We start from the raw sequence: 13,042 nt of genomic DNA, 5'->3' as shown, positions 1-13,042 counted from the left end.
AAATAAATTGGAAGGAGCGACAAAATTTAATTCTTTGAAAATAAGGAATGATCTCTTTCTTGTAAAGAATGGACTCTTGGGTATTGTGAAGGGCAAGGACATTGAAACCAAAAAAGATAAATTAAAATTAAAATTTTAGAAATATGATATTACAACTACAAGTATCATTATAGATTCCATTAGAGATCATTTGATCCCATATGTTGCAATATTGAATCTTCAAAGAAGATGTATGATTCCCTAATTGGATTATACACTATCAACAATATCCAGGTTAAGCAATGAGTTTGAAGAATGAGTTTCGTGATGTTATAATGACAAGGAATGAAACTATAGTCTCATATTTCATAAGGAGTTATCAATTGAGAGATCATATTCAAGCAATTGATGAAATCATTTTTGAAAAGGAGCTAGTGACTACAAACCTTAATGGTTTGCCTAAACCATGGGACTTATTTGCATTAGGGATATGTTCCAGAAAAGAAGATCCAAAGTTTGATGAGCTATGAATTGCATATAATCAAGAAGCACTAAGGCTCATGTCTAAAGGAAAGATTCAAAGATCCAACGAAGGTGACTCTCAATCATATGTAACACATTTCAAGAAGGTTGTAGGAAGAAATAAGTCTGAATTCCAAAGAAGAAATGTAGTAAGAAGACTTGAATGAAGGAGATTCACTCCTCAAGGAAAGAGAGACATGCAAAAAGTTCAATGTTATGATTGTCATAGTTTTGGTCACCATATAAGAGATTTTCTTGAAATATAAAATGATATAAAAAGAAGTGGAAAGCAACATGCTACCATGATAGGCATGGATGAACTTTCAAAGAATCTTAAAACTAAAGAATCATGTAACAAAGGTTTCTTTTACTTTTATGCTCTTACAAGCTTCAATACATATGACTGAAGTTCATGAAAAACTCACAAGTATAATGGAAAGAAGATTATCTGAAAAGGTGGAGCTTAGAGAAAAAAACCCTTATGTAGTCAAAGACACTAGGAAAACATGGAAAATGAGCTATAATAAGGTGAAAACGTTAATCTTAGCAACATATTATATGTTCCAGGTTTGAAAGGGAATTTGGTTCTATTTCATGCTTGGAATGTAAAGGAGATAGAGTAGAATTTGTTAATTTTAAAGTTATTATTTGGCCCAAAGGCGCAATTGGAGTTCATAAAGGAAGGTTGTATAGAATTTTGAAATAACTTGCTCAAGCACTTGTACATAATGACATTAATCCATGTGAGCTTTGGCATAGGAGATATGCACATTTTCACTATAAAGTTTTTCCTACTTTAAAACAAATGGTTGCAGGTGTTCCAGATTTTTAGGTAGAGCATGAAGAAGTATGTAAAGGCTGGACATCCGGGAAGAATTTCAAGAGTCCCTTTCCAAGCAACGAAAGTAGATCTAAGGAAATTTTGGATCTGTCTATTATAATGTATGTGGTTTGATGCCAGTGAAATCACATGTAGTATCTTTGTACTATGTAAACTTTATTGATAATTCCTCTTGTAAGACGTGGATATACATCATGAAGATGAAGGATGAAGTCTTTGACAAGTTCTAGGAATTTAAGGTTGAAGTAGAAAACTTGAAGGGAAAGAATATCAAGATCTTGAGATCTGATAGTGGAGGATAATATACCTCCAAGGAGTTCAATACTTTTTGTAAATAATCTAGGATCAATATGGAGTTGATAGTACCTTACAATCTAATGGATTTTCTAAAAGAAATAATGGAACCATCGACAAATTTGTTAAGGCAATGATAAACAATCAAGACTTACCTATGTTTCTATGGAGTGAAGCATATATGGAAATTGTCTTGATTCAAAATAGAAATCCTCATTGAATTTTAGAAGACAAGACTGTTGAAGAAGCGTTTATCGGACAAAAACCTCAAGTTGGTCATTTAAGAATATTTTTTTGTCCTTTTTATGTCCATGTACCTAAAGATAAAGAAAGAAGCTAGAGACTTTTGGAAATAAAGGAATATTTGTTGGATATAGCGAGTCATCAAAGGCATATAGAATCTAAGTTCCAGGACAAAAATAGTTTGAGGTCATTAGGGATGTGACCTTTGATGAAAATGTTGCTTATTGTAAAACTAAGGAAATTCCCATGTACTCTAATGAGGATGAAGAACATGAAGCTCACAAGGAAGAAGGTTTTGATCCATAAAATTATTAAAAACATCTTGATGATCATCAAGAAGAGCCAAAAGGACCCATCAATTTAATGGACCTAGTTCTTGTTCCTAAAATCAAGAATAGACCAGCATGGCTTAGATACACTTTATGGGGAACAAAAGTACATGCAACACCACTGGGAACCTTCGGGGAAAGTGAGAGACCAAAGAGGTATTCTGTATGTGTAACATTGATAACTAATCTTATTAATTTTGAACCTACCACCTTTGAAGAAGAAGATTACCAGAAAGTTTGGAAGGATGTTGGAAGGATACCAACTAATTATCAAGAATGATGTATCGGAGATTGTGCCGAGACTTGAAGGAAAGTCAGTGGTACCTTTAAATGGGTATAAAAAGGAAACACGCGTTGGATGACAATATTGAAAAATTTAAGGCAAATTTGTTGGTAGAGGATTCTCCCACAAACAAGGAGAAGGCTATGATGAGACCTTTGCTTTGGATTCCAGGTAAACTACCATTAGATCAAGTATTTATATTACTTCTTCTATGTGTTGAAATTTACACCAAATGGATGTAAATACTTCTGTTATCACCCCAAGAAACTCTCCTAGGTTGTATATCAGAGATGCTCGAGAACATTACAAATTCAACAAAAAATTGGATAAATTGGTGGATGAATGAAACAAATGCTACATATTCAAGCCAGATAACCACTCCTACTATGCTTAACCCCAGACATGGGTGAACACCCCCAAACAAAAAGGCTTTTAACCACCAATTACTAACAATTTTAGAGACAATGTGATGATGGAGAACAGTGATCACACTAGTAGATGCACAGGACCCTGTGATGGCTAGTTGCAACCAGTTTAAAGGTCTGTAAATCTGTTTTCTAATACACAGACATGATGAAAAATTTATGGCATTAAAACAACATAAACCTGCAAACAAATTCAATGATGCATGCTAAATCCTAACACAGAGGTGGGATGACAGCCCCTCTAATGCTAAACATTATCAGCACATGAATAAATGCAAACAGGCACAGCCTGGAACAAGAAGAAGAAGTGGAAAGTGAGCAATCAACATCAAAAGAAGCTTGTATTAGCTGGAAATGCAGACCAGAAGCTGCAGGTTACCCAATAGTTACAGTCTCTAGAAGTTGAAGCTTACAACAAAATAACACTCATCCAACACTCATCAACCTGATTACATCGTTTTTCTGAGTATATATAGAATTTGTTTACACAATTGCTGTGCTAGGCTATGCATGGAGGTGTCTTAATTGACCACCAACCGCATTTACATTTAGATATGGGTCTCTGATAATAGTGTGATTGTTTTTAATGAACAAAATGGCTCTTTCTGTACTTTGATGTCCTTCCTGACCATATGGAATGTAATGTGCACAAGGCTCCATGACTGATTAATACCTTGATCTGATTGAAGCCGTCCTTCTTGTCCTCGTCTGTGCTGTCTCTTTAATACAGTGGGTGAAGTATTAATCGCAGAGAGTTGGAGGATGATCACCTTCATCCCTTGGAAGCGCGGGGCAGGCCAAAACATGGAAATTGCATGGAAAACCAATGAGGAGCTAAGAACAAATGATAACCATCGGATGGTGTAAATAAATGGCCGAGATCTGATTTGAGGGGCTATTGGGAGCTAATAGAAATGGAGGATCCGGGTTTAACAAAAGCCATTGGATCACCATCGGGCAGATCCAATGGTGATCGGGAGTGGAAGACGCGGGATAGTTAACGCGCGGGGAGCACGGTGGTATGACGGGTAGGAGGTTTCCCCACACTGCCTTTGGGTTGCAGGCGGTAATTGTACATATGAGCGCGATCCAGTTATATGACAATGCGTGGCTGACGGGACTGCAGGGAAACCGCTTTCCCCGCTGCCTAACGGACGTGTGGTTCACGGGAGCGGGGTTTGTGCATGGCATCGGATCAACGGGCGGGATGATCAGACGGTCACGGTAAAAGGCACATGCTCCTGGGTTGATATGACAGGTGAGGGCCTGCGGGTTTATGAAAAAATGGGTTTATATAAGGTTTAAATAGTTATCGGGGTTTATAATATTAAAACACAAAATGCCCAAAAGCCTTTTAAATAAAGTTTAAGTAGTTTAATAATGTTAAAGCAAAATATCCCCGGGGTTGGTTAAAAAAGGTTTAGGTGGGGATTTGTAACCAAAACAAGGATATAGGGGTTTAAAGAGAATAAGGAGGATTTAAAAGGAGGGAGGAAACGGAGGTGGCGGGTTATAAGGGAATGATGCACATGAAGGAGAAAGACTACAATGAACTGCTGCAAGCTTCTTTGCATCCAAAACCAGCATTGCCTAATCTTAGCCATCAAATATTGCAAACTGTAGTAGAGCTAACATTGGCTCCTTCTGGGGATGAGATCCTCCCTGCGAGGTTTCAAGAACCTGCAAACCATTGCCTTTCCAGCTAAAAACCAATTAACCAAAATTCCTAGTGTTCCATTGGGCATGGAGTCTACTACAACTATACTAAAGCTGAATAAAAACACCATATTTACAATCTTTAAGGCCAAATACCTTAAACAACATAAACCTTCAAAAACCCCCCATTGACTGGGCCATCAAAAACTGCTTCTCCCCCCATACTTTTCAATATGAAAGTGTTTTTCCCTTGAACCCGTGAAATAATGAAAGGCCCTGTCTAGAAAGCATCAAACTTCCCATGATTGCCTTTCTTCTCCTTTAGTGCATCCCATTTCAAAACCAAGTCACCGACCTGAAAATTATTTGTTTTTTCCTTCTTGTCAAAGGCTTCCTTGATCCTTCTCTGATGTGCTGCAGCTTTTTCAACTAGTTGTTCTCTAATCTGATGTATTTCTGCTAAGTCAGTGATCCTCTTTGCCATGTCTTCTTCCTCATCCTGCTCTTCCTGAAGGAATTTTGCCACAGGGAGAATTAGCTAAATTGGGAATACAACATCAATGCCATATACTAGCTTGAATGGAGAATTACCTGTGGATTTTTTAATGGTCACTTTGTCAGCCCACAATGCATACTTGAGCTTTGAATCCCAATTCTTTTTATTGTCCTCTAACAGTTTTTTAATTATCCCGATCAGACTTTTATTAGAGGATTCTGCTAGACCATTTCCTTGAGGATAATATGAGGTGGAATGAACAAGTTTAATACCCATTGAATCACACATTTCCACCAACTCTTTTGCCCTGAAGGCTGCTGCATTATCTGTGATTAGTTTATGTGGACAACCAAATCTACTGAAGATATTCTCTGTCAAAAACTTTATAACCACATTATGATCAGCCTTCCTTGTAGGGACTGCTTCAATCCACTTTGTGAAATAATCAGTGGCTACTAATATCCACCTATGCTGGCCACTGGAATGTGGATTGATTTCTCCAATGAAATCCAAACCCCACTGCTGAAAAGGTCTTTTTGCATGAATTGGTTTTAGGGGCAGGGATTTCAACTGTTGCTTTCCTTCAAATCTTTGGCACCTGTCACAAGATTTAACAAAAGCAAATACATCAGAAAATAAAGTGGGCCAGTAGTACCCAACTCTAAGAATTTTGTGGGCTGTAGTTTTCCAATAATGGTTCCCTCCACACATGATGTTATGAAACTGCTGCATAGCTTCTTTTGATTGTTCTTTGTCCAGACACCTTAAAAGCACTCCAGATGTATCCCTCCAATAGAGCAGATTTTCATTGATACAATATTTTACTGCCCTAAGCTTTAAAGTTCTAGCTTGACTTGTGCTTAAGCTTAAAGGGATTTCTAGCTTGAACAAGAAATCAATTATTGCAGAATACCAACCACACAAAGCTAGATTCTCGGCCACTGACTGTTCTTTCACTGTTTCAACTGTTTCCTCTTCTTTTGCCTGACCATTTTCTGCCATCGTGCATAGGAAATCAATGTCTAAAGTCCTGCAATTTTCTTCAGCTAATAGTTTGGCAAGACCTTGACCTCTGACCAGTTTTGTGGGCTTCAGTTCTATATTCAATTCAATCAATTTTGCAATCCATGTTGCCCTTCTTCCATCAGCAGCAGGTTGAGTTAGGACATCTTTTATTACAGCAGAGGGCACATTTGCAATCATTTTTGAATGCAAGATATAAACTTTGAAAGCCTTTAAGGATTTAATAAGAGCATATGCCTGTTTTTCTATAATATCATACCTCAGTTCAACATCCCTCAAATTCTTGTTGAAAAATGCCACTGGATGCTCTGAACCTTCTTCATCTTGTTGCAATAGAACAACTGCAATGGTGTCTTCAGAGGCAAAATAAAATATGTGGGACTCCTTGCTATAGTCTAGACTTATTAATGTGGGAACCTCCATAATAGCTTTCTTAATTGACTCAAATGATTTCCTTGCTGTATCAGTCCATCTTACCTCTACTCCTTTCTTTAACATGGAGGTCACATGCTTAACCAATTCTGCAAAATTCGAAATAAACCTCCTGACAAAATTAATTTTTCCCAAAAAACACTGAATATCTTTCTTTTATCTTGGGACAGACAAAGTCTTTATGGCTTTTACTCTTTCTGGGTCAATTTGAACACCTGCAACAAACACAACATGTCATAAAAACTTGCCTTCATTTAAAGAAAATTGAGATTTTTTGGGATTGACTGATATTCCAAACCTCCTGCACTTCAAGAATACTTTTTTCAAAAGCTGTAAATGATTTTGATGGCTGCTGGAGTAAATTGTTATATCATCAAGGTAGATGAGGACAAATTTGTCCTTCTCTCCCACAAAAGCTATATCCATAGCTCTCTGAAAAGTGGCTCCAACATTCATCAATCCAAATGGCATTTTGGCATACATGAAAGTACCCCAAGGAGTGCTAAACGCAGTCTTCTCTTGATCATCTAGATGCACAACAATCTGATTAAAGCCTGAAAATCCATCCAAGAAAGACATTACTTTAGCTCTTGAGACTTTTTGCAGCAAATGCTCCATTTTTGGTAGAGGATAGTTGTCTTTCTTGGAGAATTTGTTTAGATTTCTGAAATCAACACACAGTCTAATTTCTCCATTCTTCTTCCTCACCACCACCAAATTGGCCACCCACTTTGAATATCTGAGAGGAACAATGATCTTGGCAGCCAGTAACTTTTTAATTTCTTTCTCAATTAGTGGAAGAAGCATGGGATTGATTGGTCTCAGCTTCTGTTTGAATGGTATAGTGTCTTTTTCAGAGGGACTTTATGCTGAATTATGTTCTTGTCATATGTTTTCAGATAACTATATTCCTGTGCAAACACATCAGCAAATTGCCTCATTAAATTGCAGTATTCAACACTTTGATCAGCAGAAAAATAAGTGGACAAATTCACATACCTAGGCTGACATGGACTTCCTATATCATGCTTATGACTGCCGATTGGTCTTCTTTCTAGGCAGCCTTGTAAGGCACATCATTCTGGTCAAACAGTCTTTCAAGAGGAATTAGGCCCTTAGAAATATGGTTACTAGGAAGCTGGACAATGATGTCTTTACCAATTTTATTTCTAGGCTGGGATTGGTGATTTTCTAACAAGGCATCATTCTCTTGGTCAATTTGCATTTCTAAAAATTCATCAATGACTTGAAGGAACCTATTTATCTCATCATCGTCATTAAAAACTTTCCAATGCAGGACATTTTCAGGCAAGGATGGTCTATACTTCATTTGAACTTCACACACTAGTCTGGGTCGCAAAGGAGGTATAAATAGACTAGCAGAAACAACAAGGGAATCAACAAGCTGATTTTGGGCTCTAGGAATATATGAAATACAAAAATAATCAAAGGAATCTCTGATTCTCCATACCTCATCTCTGTATGCCTTCAGCCTTGGGTGCTTTGCTTGAAACGTTTTATTTACTTGCTGTATAATGAAATTAGCATCTCCAAACACCTTCAAATTCTTGATTCCTCTGTCTTTGGCTGCATTAAGGCCCAACAGTAGTGCCTCATATTCTGCTATGTTATTTGTTACTTGAAAAACCAGCTTAAAAGACAGCTGGATGCTTTCTTGTTGTGGAGATGCTAGCACTACCCCTGCTCCTGCAGTCTCCCTAGAACATGCTCCATCAAAGAATATCTCCCAAACCTGACTTCCTTGCTTTTTCTCGGCCTAAACTGGTGGTTCCCGAGCTGCATTACGACCTTTTGAGATTCTTCTATTTGGAGAATACATGCTCCAAAATCAGTGTCCACTGCATATATAGGATGATTTGTAGGATTCTTCTCATCACTGATGATGTATGCCAGCTGTGCTTCTCTATACAATCTCCTGCTTTCTCCTCCAAACACTGGGACAATGGCATAAGATAAATCATTCTGTAATGTCCCACCTAGTCTCTTAATCCATCCTCTAGACAACAACATGCCAAACTTAGGAGGAACATCTACTACCACAATATCCATCATCATACTCTTCATGGGTAGCTGAGTTAAGGTAATAGCCAGATCCTTAATCAATCCAAGACATTTCACCTTCCTTGAATCAAAAGAAAATAAATCATGATAGGGTCTGGTGATATCAAGGCCCAACTCTTCCATGACAGCTTTAGGCATCAAATTGTGGCTGGCCCCTATGTCTAGCAGGCAATTGTGGAGGGTTTTGTCATGTATGGTTAATGAGACATAAAAAGATGGAGAATTATTATCAGTAGGTTCAATCATAGGGCTGAGCACAATAGCAGGTTTGTCATCTTGCAAATTAACAGAGTCCGTGGAGGCTTGTTTGGTTTCTAGCTCAAGGGCTTCAAGGATAGGTTTCCTAAATACTTCACTCTTCACCAACTCAACCAGAGGCACATATATTTTCAATTTCTGAACTTCTGACTCAAAGCTGAAAGAATAAGATGACTTATTAGAACTTTTTACCTCTTTAACTGGAGCTTTGAGGATGACTGGATCAACTGCTGGTCTTCTTTGTTTGCCATTCTGAGGTTCTGTTTGGACAGCAACTCTTTGTGCAGGATTTTCTTTGGAATTTTTGCATTGGATCTCAGATTATATCTCTGCTGGTCACCGGTTTGTAGAACAACTCCTCTGTCCCACTCCTGACTCTTTTGTTCTTGCAGCAATGATTCTTCATACTGAGCTAATGTCAAAACTGTAGCACTGCCTTATCTTCCATGCAGTGAATTTCATCCTCATCTTCCTCAAATTGTTCCTGCTCCATGACTACATTTTGGAAGGGAGATTTTACTTTCTGTTCTTCCTTTGTTTCTTCACCCCTTTGCATAATTTGTAACTTCTCATTTGTTCTTCTGAATGGATTTTGATTTCTTGGAGCAAATGTGTTCCGCTGCCTTGTTTTCCCTGAATTTTGCTCAACCTTTAACTTAGAAATTTCAGTAGCCAATGACTCTATCATCTTGGTCATTTTATCTAATTTAGGCTCTGAAGATGATGTAGAAGAAGTAGAAGCCTGATTTCTCTGTTTTCTCATGTCAGCTTGACTTTTTAACTTCTTTGCAGCCATAATATTGGATTCTACTTCTAGGGCTGCATCCTGCATGTCTGCTAGCGTAGCACATCTCCTTTCTCTCAATAACAGGCAAAAATCAGAGTCAAAAGCATTGGCATAAGTGAGTTTGGCAGAGGTGGGAGTAGGCTTTACCTCAGCTGGTATCTTATTATACATTCTATTGAATCTTTTATTAAAATCAGGTATCGATTCACCATTTTCCCTCTTCAGATTACCAAACTCAGTATGATAATACAACAAGTCTTTTTTATCTCCCCATTGCTTCAAAAATGCATAATCTAATGCTTCAGTATCTGTTATAGATCTCTGGGGTAATTACCTAAACCACCTCCTAGCCTCTCCATCAAGGCTCTAGACAAAAACTCTCATCCACACATCATTTTCACTTATATCTAAATTATCAGCATAACTGTAAAAAGCTTCCATGTGTTCTTCTGCTGTTACTCCCTCTGTTCTAGTGAATTTAGGCATATATTTTTGATATTCTCCCACAAGCATAGGATTTAAAGGCACAGGCAATACCAATGGTCCATATCTGGCAGCTACAATCCTTTCTATTCTCGTAGGTGCCTGCTGTCCTGCATTGATTGGAATATTTGGAAGAATACTAGCAGATTGAATGGTAGGGAGTAATGTGATGGATGGCAGAGACAAAGGGATGTTTTGGACTAAAATGGAAGCTTTCTTTGGACTGAGATTCAAAGGGGAACTAACTACCCTAGGGGTTGAACTAATCTCTGAAGGTTTTTCTTTATTAACAGTGCTAATTTCTAAATCTTCAAACTGTAAATCTTCAGCAATCACTTTATCTTTCAGAGATGCATGAGACTTCTTAGGCTTATCAGATCTTGATGCACCTTTCTGTGCATATTTCTTCTATTTAATAGTCCTCTCAGGTTCAGGCACTGGTTCAGCAGGTGATTTCTGAGGATTTCTTCAAGTATGTCTCACAAATTGAGCCAAAACTTCAAAGTGGAGTCGCCAAAGGTCGGTCTTCCTCCAATGGAGCCGCTAGACAGATGATTACAACCAAAAACTGTGTTCAAACCTTGTCTGTCATCAAAGTTTGAAGCTGTGTTGTTCTCCCAGGGAAGCTGAGCTTCAATTCTCCTCTCCCCGGCAATGACGCCAATTAATGTTATCACCCCAAGAAACTCTCCTAGGTTGTATATCAGAGATGCTCGGGAACATTACAAATTCAACAAAAAGTTGGATAAATTGGTGGATGAATGAAACAAATGCTGCATATTCAAGCCAGATAACCACTCCTACTATGCTTAACCCCAGACATGGGTGAACACCCCCAGGCAACAAGGCTTTTAACCACCAATTACTCATAGTTTTAGAGACAATGTGATGATGGAGAACACTGATCACACCAGCAGATGCACAGGACCCTGTGATGGCCAGCTGCAACTAGTTTAAAGGTCTGTAAATCTGTTTTCTAATACACAGATAGGATGACAGCTCTCTGGCATTAAAACAACAGAAACCTGCAAACAAATTCAATGATGCATGCTAAATCCTAACACAGAGGTGGGATGACAGCCCCTCTAATGCTAAACATTATCAACACATGAATAAATGCAAACAGGCACAACTTGGAACAAGAAGAAGAAGTGGAAAGTGAGCAATCAACAACAAAAGAAGCTTGTATTAGCTGGAAATGCAGACCAGAAGCTGCAGGTTACACAGTAGTTACAGTCTCTAGACGTTGAAGCTTACAACAAAATAACACTCATCCAAGACTCATCAACCTGATTACATCGTTTTTCTGAGTATATATAGAATTTGTTTACACAATTGCTGTGCTAGGCTATGTGTGGAGGTGTCTTAATTGACCACCAACTGCATTTACATTCAGATATGGGTCTCTGATAATAGTTTGATTATTTTTAATGAACAAAATGGCTCTTTCTGTACTTTGATGTCCTTCTTGACCATATGGAATGTAATGTGCACAAGGCTCCATGACTGATTAATACCTTGATCTGCTTGAAGCCGTCCTTCTTGTCCTCGGCCGTGCTGTCTCTTTATTACAGTGGATGAAGTTTTAATCGCAGAGAGCTGGAGGACGATCACCTTCATCCCTTGGAAGCACGGTGCAGGCCAAAACATGGAAATTGCATGGAAAACCAATGAGGAGCTAAGAACAAATGATAGCCGTCGGATGGTGTAAATAAACGGTCGAGATCTGATTTGAGAGGCTATCGGGAGCTAACAGAAATGGAGGATAGGGGTTTAACAAAAGCCATTGGATCACCGTCGGGCAGATCCAACGGTGATCGTGTGTGGAAGACGCAGGAAAGTTAATGCTCGGGGAGGACGGTGGTATGATGGGTGGGCGGTTTCCCCGCACTGCCTTTGGGCTGCAGGTGGTAATTTTACATATGAGCGCGATCCAGTTATATGACGATGCGTGGCTGACGGGACGGCGGGGAAACTGATTTCCCCGCTGCCTAACAGATGAGTGGTTCATGGGAGTGGGGTTTGCGCATGGCATCGAATCAATAGGCGGGATGATCAGACGGTCACGGTAAAAGGCATGTGCTCCTGGGTTGATATGACAGGTGAGGGCCCGCGGGTTTATGAAAAAATGGGTTTATATAAGGTTTAAATGATTATCATGGTTTATAATATTAAAACACAAAACGCCCAAAAGTCTTTTAAATAAAGTTTAAGCAGTTTAATAATGTTAAAACAAAATATCCCCGGGGTTGGTTAAAAAAGGTTTAGGCAGGGATTTGTAACCAAAACAAGAATAAAGGGGTTTAAAGAGAATAAGGAGGATTTAAGAGGAGGGAGGAAATGGAGGTGGCGGATTATAAGGGAATGATGCACATGAAGGAGAAAGAATACAATGAACTGCTGCAAGCTTCTTTGCATCCAAAACCAGCATTGCCTGATCTTAGCCATCAAATATTGCAAACTGTAGCAGAGCTAACACGTTATCACCCCAAGAAACTCTCGTAGGTTGTATATCAGAGATGCTCGGGAACATTACAAATTCAACAAAAAGTTGGATAAATTGGTGGATGAATGAAACAAATGCTGCATATTCAAGCTAGATAACCACTCCTACTATGCTTAACCCCAGACATGGGTGAACACCCCTAGACAACAAGGCTTTTAACCACCAATTACTCACAATTTTAGAGACAATGTGATGATGGAGAACACTGATCACACCAGCAGATGCACATGACCCTATGATGGCTAGCTGCAACTGGTTTAAAGGCCTGTAAATCTATTTTCTAATACACAGACAGGATGACAGCTCTCTGGCATTAAAACAACAGAAACCTGCAAACAAATTCAATGATGCATGCTAAATCCTAACACAGAGGTGGGATGACAACCCCCCTAATGCTAAACAT

The sequence above is a fragment of the Pinus tabuliformis genome, chromosome 5_2, assembly GCF_031772625.1.
Source record: "Pinus tabuliformis cultivar Carrire ecotype Pingquan chromosome 5_2, CPIR1, whole genome shotgun sequence".
NCBI classification, from domain to species: domain Eukaryota; kingdom Viridiplantae; phylum Streptophyta; class Pinopsida; order Pinales; family Pinaceae; genus Pinus; species Pinus tabuliformis.
This window is presented reverse-complemented; position numbering follows the sequence as displayed.